The 10,000-nt window shown below is 39.8% G+C and overlaps 1 protein-coding gene across 1 annotated transcript in view; it reads right to left on the reverse strand.

Annotated features, from left to right (window-relative positions):
* Positions 1 to 2,950, reverse strand: part of LOC143034501 (uncharacterized) — a 90,331-nt gene extending 87,381 nt beyond the window's left edge. The window contains exon 1 of the mRNA XM_076200630.1: positions 2,799 to 2,950. The gene's annotated coding sequence lies outside the window, so the exon portion shown is untranslated. The remainder of the gene's footprint in view (positions 1 to 2,798) is intronic.
* Between the last annotated feature and the right edge of the window lie 7,050 nt (positions 2,951 to 10,000).

The raw sequence follows: 10,000 nt of genomic DNA on the forward strand, positions 1-10,000 counted from the left end.
TATATATATATATATATATATATAATGTATATAAGAGTATGTAGATATGAATATATGTAGCAATGTCCCACTGTTCAGATAGGTTCAAACTGATTTTGAATTTAACTTTGGGGCAGAGCATCACATGTGCATACAAATTCCCTTGACAATGTTCAATACGGTAACACATATCTTGTTCTATCAAATTACTTGAGGCAATTCCTTGCAGCTCATGGGGAGGACCCCGGTTTGAAGAGGCTCCAAATCGATCGGGACCCCTTCCAGGAAAGATATCACCTTCCCCCAACTCCTTAGAGACTTTACCCTTTATTCAATTAAGGGCCTAAATATATAAAGCCCCCTCCCCTTGCGACCTCCCCACGTCTGAGTTACTGTATTGAAGAAGTCTGTGAAGCAACGCACTAATGTCGTCACACACACACACACCCCGACTTATGCCCTTCTTGCACTCACAAAGGTCTTACAAAGGAAGCGCATTCCGACAGGAAACCTTTAGGTCCTTAACTAGGTCGGATGCGAAGAAGAGAGAATTAAACGAAGAAATAAATAGATAAGCGAACCAAACATTACGGTTTCTTGTTTAGGGGTTTATCTAAATGAACCTTGTGACTTCGAACCGTACTACATTGCACTGCCTCTGCAGCGGGAAGTTTATTCCATTCGTGAACTACACTTGAGAGTATATACACGACAGACGATTTTGTTCAGTTGAAGGGGTAAGGTGAACATTGATCCCTATCAATCTTCAATCTGGAGATCTATCTTTCGCCCTTTATCACGTATCAAACCATTTTTCTAATTGTACATAACATCACCGCATTTGTTTCACAGTTTATATGTATCATTTATAATTTCATGTGTCTTGATTATAACCCCTCTCAAACAGAAATGTTCTATGTTCTTCCTTTTATAGTTCTCTTATGACTGTGTTCTTCAAATCAGCTGGTAATATGCAAAAGATTCTTAAGACACTATTGTTTTTCATTCACTAATTTGATTTTTTTTTTTTTTTTTTCAAAAATTCCATAATGATCTGATCTATGTTCACGACATATATTAGTCAAGGGCACATTTTTCAAATATTCTTTTCTAAACGTTCAGTATTATCAAGTTTCAAGATTAGCTGTTTATACCATCTCAGTCTCGCTACAATAGTTTCATTGGAGTTCGGATTTATTTTTTGGAGTCTTCAAAAGCTACGGAGGTTTCACGGACTCTTTGGAGGTCAAGTGTTTCGTCAAAACGGAAACCAAAAGAATTTTTTTTCTTTTTAATAAATTCGGCCACTGAATAACACGAAGTATTATCTTAGTCATTTGTGAATTATTTCTATTTCGTTTTAATATGATTTTTATCACTCAACTATGGACCTTCAATTTATCATTTTTGTGCGACGGAAACTACATTCAACTTCACCAAAAAAAATTACAGGAAATATTCTTTTTTTTTTTTTAAGTTTCATTCTACACTCAATGGGAGGCCCATTGTAAGAAAGTTTACAGTTATTTATACAACTTCTCGGGCGGTCCTTTACACCGTTAGCCTTCTCTCTCTCTCTCTCTCTCTCTCTCTCTCTCTCTCTCTCTCTCTCTCTCTCTCTCTCTCTCTCTCTCTCCGAACACCCTTACACGCGTACACAACCACACAAACATACACAAGCATGCACGCAGTCTAGGGTGCGCATACACACACATATACAAGAAAACGTAAGGCTATAGAAACACACACACACACACACACACACACACACACACACACACACACACACACACACACACACACGTGTATGCGCATGCATGAAAACACATGGATATGCAAATACACACACACACACACACACACGCACGCGCGCATGCATATTCACACATACAAACACACACACGCATGCAAAGGATTACAAAGAAAGTGCATGGCGACAAGAGACCTTTTGGTCCATAACTAGGTCGAATGCGGAAAAAAAATTGATAAATAAATATACACACACACGCACGGAGGCATTACGCAAATCCACGACACATGTGCAATCCACATAAACTGCCCTTGCGTGGGTTGAACTATGTCACGTGACCAAACACGGTTTTTCTGTGACTGCGGGTTGCCAACATCACGGTCATTGAGACGTCCACCCACAGCACAGCGACGCACTCTATATATTTTGTTCTGGCTAAACTCGAACGGTTTTTATTCGTCCGGGAGGCAAGCTTGGGACACGAGAGCCTCCTTCGGTACAAGAAATCCAGAGGTCAGCTTGGGTCAGGTCAGGTCATATATCAGGAAGACAAGGTCACTGCTTTTGAAGGATTATCAGTCTTCTCTTTAACAAGTGCATCAATTGATAACGATTGAATGCACGGTAGATGGTTGACAATCATCACAACGATCACACGCATTTACGCACTTTGTCAACCCCTCCTCCCCCCTCTACCCCCAGGTCACAACTGGGGGGGGGGGAGATGATGGGGTGCGCGGGACAAGCCAGAACCCCCCACGACTCCCCAGGGGTGGGTATGTATGGGAGGCTGAGCGAAATCCCCCTAGGGAGGAAGGGGGAAACCTATGGGAAGCTTTTGAGACTCCTGGGAACACGAAGAACACGAAGAACGGGCTGTCTTTTCCAAAAGGTTCCCTTCACACGGCCCTCGTTCACGCGAAAGCAAGCCTGGTTCCACAGACTTCATCCGACACCCAGAAGCCACCACGTCGGCCAAGAACGAGACAAAAAATTAAAAGAAAAAAAAGGAAGCCTGGAACGTACACACACTTCCTAGAGCACTAGACATGTTATCTAATTTACCCACCGCGTCAAGAGTTTCGGAAACCTCGCAGCTCGACTGGTCTGGACTCCACCTCGGCGTTTCCAGACTTTCACTGACTCTTGGTAGTTCCTGGACCTCCTCGGTTTCAGGCCGCGCGTGCGCAGAAGACTTCAGCCCTCGGCCGAGCCTAGCTGCTTACCTCCATCTAACGGAGCCTTCAGGAACTTCAGCCGCATCAGGATATACTTCAGGAGAAGAGATCCAAGACCGCTACTTTCTTGGAAGCGTCGGCGAAAATTCAGATTTATTAAAGCTGCACACAATTGTGTTCGTACTATGTCAATGCATATTCTTGCGTTCCTTTTTATCGTTTCGGGCGTAGGTAAATGTATATATGGTCATATATATACATACATATACGTGTGTGTGTGTGTGTGTGTGTGTGTGTGTGTGTGTGTGTGTGTGTGTGTGTGTGTGTGTGTGTGTGTGTGTGTGTGCATGTGTGTGTGTGTGTGTGTGTGTATGTGTGTGTCAATATGTTTGCGTGGATGTATCTATGTATGTATGTATGTATGTATGTATGTATATATGTATTTATATATGTATGTACATACGTATTTATGTACGTACATATACATATTCACATTAATACTAAATTCTAGGACAAGTGTACCCATGTAGGGGGAGGGGGCGAGATGTCTAAACTGATAAATACATATTATCATGCATACATATAAGGGCCAGAAGAATGGTTCCGACCTCCTATACTGCGTAAAAGCAGAAGCGAGAAATACATATACATACATACATGTATATGTATATGTGTAGGAGATAACATGCATACATCGCACCAATACATGATGGATTTACAAATACACAATTCAGTAATGGTGGATTCCATCCCTTCTCCTGTGAAGATTGGTTTTATAATTCCCTTAGATCGAGAGAGGAAGGGGTAACATTCTTCCCCCGAAGAGAGGAAACTATGAGGTCAATGAGACTTTGTTACCCTTTGCTCACTAGTCATGCACTTCATTCTCTTCTTGATTTATTTTTGTCATTCTTCATTTATTTGTTTATCTGTTCGCGTGTTTGACGTCGTTCATCTTTCTCTTTATCTGTTCTTATTGTTGCCTTTTATCCATTTATTCTTTTATCTGTTCTCTTATTTGTCGTTCTTCATTTATTTATTCATTATTCTGGAGTGATCCACACAGTTTGAGAAAACTATTGGATTATTCAATAGTATATTTTCTGGGCCATTTTAGAAATAGAAAACGGTGTCAACACTGTCCAGATATGAGGAAGAAATCATTGTTTTCTTTTCAAAAATCTTTTCGTCCAATTCCATAACTTTGTGTATTTCACCCGAACAAACATATTTTCCACTGTTACACCACTTAAATTTTCCTCGTGGTGTCTCTTTTCCTTCTATACATCACATTCACTACTAACTTAATTAAATCATACCATGGTATAAATTTGAAAGGGATTTCTTCTTCTTCCTTGGAATAACTCCTCTCCTCAGAGGCGGCAGGAGGTGGCTGTCGAATCTGTACACAACCACAGTCCCTTATACACTGACTTGAGTCTGCTGTCCACGACTGAAAGAAATGAAATTAAAATCCCATCACAGGTGAGTTGCCAGTTCGCGATTTTCTACGCGCGAGATGTCCAGACTTTTTCAAGAAAAGAAAACGTTTAATACTATTTTTCGTACTATAGAACAGTTGATTTACTTGTTACGTAATTTCCTGTACTAGAGGTTATATCTGTTTTTGTTGAAATGTTTAATATAATCTCTAATAAAGTGCTCTACCACACTGAGGCGGAGTGACTGGTGAGGCCCGTTTCTGATTGGCTGAGAAAAACAGCGTTGCCAAACGTACGATTATGTCAGCTTCACTATTCATAGGACCATTTCTGTTTACAAATAAACAATAAATAACTTAGATATGGCTGTAATATCACTATCATTCATTAAAAACTCTTAAACTTGATAGGTATCCATAAAACGGTTAAGAATAGATATACAGATTAAATGTTTTATTTGTGAACTTGGTGTAAGATTTTTCTCCACCCATAACACCTGCCAGAATCATTCCTTCAGGTCTGCTAAAATCAGACTGTCCTCACCGAAATCATAGACTGCCCTAAGTAATCCTAGCTTTCCCCATAAAAAAATAATAAAGATATGATAATCAGAATTCTGGTTTGCAGTTTATTTTGTGACGGTGTTATTATTATTATTATTATTATTATTATTATTATTATTATTATTATTATTATTATTATTATTATTATTATTATTATTATTATTATTATCATTATTATTACTGTTATTATTATCATCATCATCATCATCATCATCATCATCATTACCATCATCATCATCATCATTGCCATCATTATTATTATTATTATCATCATTATTATTATTATTATTATTATTATTATTATCATTATTATTATTATTGTCATTATTATCATCATCACCATCATCATCATCATCATCATCATCATCATCATCATTACCATCATCATCATTATCATCATCATTACCATCATCATCACCATCATCATTACCATCATCATCATCATCATTATCATCATCATCGTCATCATCATCATCATTGCCACCACCACCATCATCATCATCATCATCATCATCATCATCATCATCATCATCATCATCATAATTACCATCATCATCATAATTATTATTATTATTATCATTATTATTATTATTATTATTATTATTATTATTATTATTATTATTATTATTTGGATCACGTGCTGGACCCGTGAACGACAGCTATTTCCCTCTCGGAAGAGAGCTCAGAGCTCGTATGACCGATCTATGGGTAATGCACACACCCAACTCCCCGCCCACGAGAGTTGGAGTAACGACTCGAAGCGCAGCGATACTGAAATTATTTCAGCCCCGGGCAGGATTCGAACCCGGACTGCCGTAGTGACAGTCTGGGACTCTACCAACCGCGCTACCGAGTCTGTGTGTGTGTGTGTGTGTGTGTGTGTGTGTGTGTGTGTGTGTGTGTGTGTGTGTGTGTGTGTGTGTGCGTGTGTGTGTGTGTGCCTGTGTGTGTGTGTGCCTGTTTGTGTGTGTGCGTGTGTGTGTATGTGTATGTGTGCGTATGTGTATACATATGCATGTGTAGGTGTGTAGGTGTGTATTTCCCTAATCATAGTATACAGGAAAGAGGCAATACTCGTTGGGTCCCGTCTCCTTTTCTGTAATTTTTCATCATACCAAGCCTCAAGTACAGTTCCAATCTCATCCTAATAATTATTTTCCAATTTAGATTTGAACTCGTGTATTCTTTGAACTTGGGCTATATCACCTTCTAAGCTAATCCACGTATTTATGCATCTATATGAAAATTTTTATTTCTTCCCATCCTTTAGACATGTGATCTTTGTTAATTTATTTCCATGACTTTTTAAAAACCTTCCATCTTTAATCAGGAGATCTCTTCTGTCAGTGTAATCTATTCCCTTCGGTGATCTGAATACTGAAATTGTATCACATCTTTCTCTTCGATGTTTCAAAGTTGATAGACCCAGTGTTTTTAGTCTCTCCTCGTATGGTTTCTCTGCCGGGCTGAGGACTAGCTTGGTTGCTGTCCCTTGTATTCTCTCAATCTTGCTTATATCCTTCACTCTGTGTGGAGACCATACTACTGACGCAAACTCCAGTCTTGGATGTATCAGGGTTTTGATGGATTTTTCATCATGTCATCGTCTTTATGGTGAAAAGTCACTTTCATTTTCTGCTGCAGTCTGTACGTTTCCGCCACAATCCTGCTGATATATCTGTCAGGTGACGCGTTGTCTTTTATCAACACTACCAAGTTCTTCTTATCTTTTGCTTTTGTGATGAGTTCACTTCCCAAGGAATAGTTTAAAGACGGTCTTTTGCGTTTTTTTCCTCATTTCTAGTACTTTGCATTTTTTGGTATTGAAATTCAATTCCCATTCTTGGCTCCATGATTGTTTTTCTTTTTCTTTTTTAATAACCTATAGTTCTCATTTTTCACTCTTCTCGTGATTTTTTTTCATCTTCAGCAAACTTGTTAATATAGCTTTTTGTTCCTTCCATCATGTCATTGACATAGACAAAAACATTATTGGTGCAAACACTGAACCCTGAGGAACTCCGTTCATCACTCCTCTCCCCCTTGACATCTTATCCTTTACTACTGTCCTCATGCATCTTCCTTTCAAAAAATCTTTCATCCGTTCGAGTAGTTTGCCTCTTAGTTCCCCAATATGCTCCAGTTCCATATAAGTCGACCCTGAGGTACATTATCAAAAGCCATCACTAGGTCTAGGTATACAACGTCTACCCATCCTCTCTCTCTTGCAGCACATCAATCACTCTCGAGTAAAAGCTTAAAAGGTTCGTGTGTGTGTGTGTGTGTGTGTGTGTGTGTGTGTGTGTGTGTGTGTGTGTGTGTGTGTGTGTGTGTGTGTGTGTGTGTGTGTGTGTGTGTGTGTGTGTGTGTGATTCACCATGGTCTTTGGATCACATGCTGGACTCATGATCGACAGCTATTTCCGTCCCGGAAGAGAGCTCAGAACTCAAGTAACCGATCTATACAGTAGGTAATGCTGTAACCTTACACGCACACACACACACACACACACACACACACACACACACACACACACACACACACACACACACACACACACACACACACACACACCCAACTCCCCGCCCACGAAAGTTGGAGTAACAACCCGCAGCGCAGCGATACTGAAATTACTTCAGCCCTGGGCGGGATTCGAACCCGGACCACCGTAGTGGCAGCCGGGAACTCTACCAACTGCGACACGAGTTGTGTGTGTGTGTGTGTGTGTGTGTGTGTGTGTGTGTGTGTGTGTGTGTGTGTGTGTGTGTGTTTACATAACTGTATTTACCTAATTATAGTATACAGGAAAAGAGCAACGCTCGTTGGGTCCCGTCTTCTATTCTCTCATTTAATATCATACCTAGTCTCAAATCCATGTACAGTCCCAATTTAATCTATATCCTTGGTATCTAATTATCAGGTTTAGATTTCAACTCATGCATAGTTCAGAGAATACATGAGTTCAAATCTAAGTATCATAATTGGAAATCAAGGATATAGATTAAGTTGAAACTGTACATGAATTTGAGGTTTGGTATGATATAAAATTAGAGAACAGGAGGCGTGTGTGTGTGTGTGTGTGTGTGTGTGTGTGTGTGTGTGTGTGTGTGTGTGTGTGTGTGTGTGTGTGTGTGTGTGTGTGTGTGTGTGCGTGAGCGTGTACGTATGTATTATATACATAACCTTCATCCTGAGAGGTGAAAAGAGTTCCTTATTTCATGCCTTGCATACTTTTTTCCTACACTAACGAACAAAAAACTTAGTCGCCTTTCATTGGTTCCCCTCGTAGCCAATGGCGATCCTCCGTGGGCCTGGCGGCTCAGATGAGTCTTCGTCCTGACCCTGAGGGCAAACAAACAACTCCATCACCCATAGAATGATCCCATTAACACCAACGACCTCTTGCGAGGATCCATGGCAGAGAGTCCGCCTTTTTGCCGCTCTTTGAAATATGCAGATACAAAAAAATCTACTCGTTCCTCTTTGTTAGACTCACGCAGACATCCTACCTAAAGCCGAGTAGAATCAGAAGCCATCCCTCTAGCTATTCGTCTTGTAGACCAGATTGAAAACTGATCTGTTTGGGCCAAGTAAAGAAATGATCTGTAGGGAGTTATAATAAGGGTTCTCAGTCTATTGTGCCGTGTATCCTATTCTTATGAATTTCTGTTCTTTAATCTCCTGGAGAGACCGCTTCAGAACTGAATAAAATCGTCAGGCGACACCTTCTGACTCCCAAACTAAGAATTCTTGATCAAGAATGAATCATAGCAAGAGTGATCAACCCGTCTCTCGTCTCGGATGCTACACTTATGGAATGCTGTTGTGTAGCTTGCTGAAAGAGACCACTTCGTCGAATTATATCGCTAAGCGTTCAAATCCTAACTAGTTTTCGGGTTCTAGGGGAACTTTGGGAACTTAGTATACCCCCCTAGGGGGTTTCAAGGACTCCATGGGCCGAATTTATGAACGATTCTAACCCCTAAGTCTAGACATGAATCTTCAAAATGGCGGAGATTTTACCTAAATCCCTATTATGTTGACGACCTAAATGCTTATGTCTAGAATGTCTAGACATAAGCATTTAGGTCGCCGACATAGGGATTAAGTTAAAATCTCCGCCATTTTGAAGATTTATGTCTAGACTTAGGGGTTAGAATCTTCTATAAATTCGGCCCCAGAAGACCTCTAGAATCGGTCTAGAATACTCTAGAGTCTAGAGCAGGGGTGGGGAAACTTTTTGTGCATGAAGGCCACCTTACAATTCATCGTCCCACATAGATGCCGCACTGATTTTTTTTTTTTTTTTCAATTATCTTATCCCTTTTTATGATAAATAATATACTTTTTAAATAATAGATAATATAATTTTTTAAATAATATGTATATCAAAGGCCGCAGAAGGCCACACTTGATGGCCCGGAAGGCCGCATGCGGCCTCCCCACCACTGGTCTAGAGCAACACATGGTTACCTGAGAGTAGGCGCCTTCTTCAGAAACGTCCCATCTATTCACCATCTGGATCCCCAAAACAAATTTATTCCCGATAATCAACCAATTAACACTCTCTCCGTCGACGACATGCAAGACCTCTCCAGCGCGGTGACGTGACTTGGATATTTTATTCTGGCTGAGTCCAGGCGGTTTTATTCAGCTCAATGGTGGATTCAGGGCTGAAATGAGTTTGTCGCCCAGAGCGCCGAATAAAATCATTTACCGCTAATCAAAATAAATACCAGTGAAGAGAGGTTGCCATTTGAGTTATATATTTATACTGGTCACCGATAAGCGATTCTAATAAACCAGAGAAAACACTTAACGACATGATTTTTTTTTATCGATTAAACCTTTGATGTTAAAATTCGAAACACTTAACGACGTAATTTTCTTTTATCAATTAAACCTTTGATGTTAAAATTCGAAACACTTAACGACGTGATTTTCTTTTATCAATTAAACCTTTGATGATGACATTCAAAACGCTTAACGATCTGATTTTCTTTTATCAATTAAACCTTTGATGTTGATATTCGGAACACATAATGACGTAATATTCTTTTATTAACTAAACCTTTGATGATGATATTG

Source organism: Oratosquilla oratoria, chromosome 17, assembly GCF_046742065.1.
Source record: "Oratosquilla oratoria isolate Oo_2021 chromosome 17, ASM4674206v1, whole genome shotgun sequence".
Lineage (NCBI taxonomy): Eukaryota > Metazoa > Arthropoda > Malacostraca > Stomatopoda > Squillidae > Oratosquilla > Oratosquilla oratoria.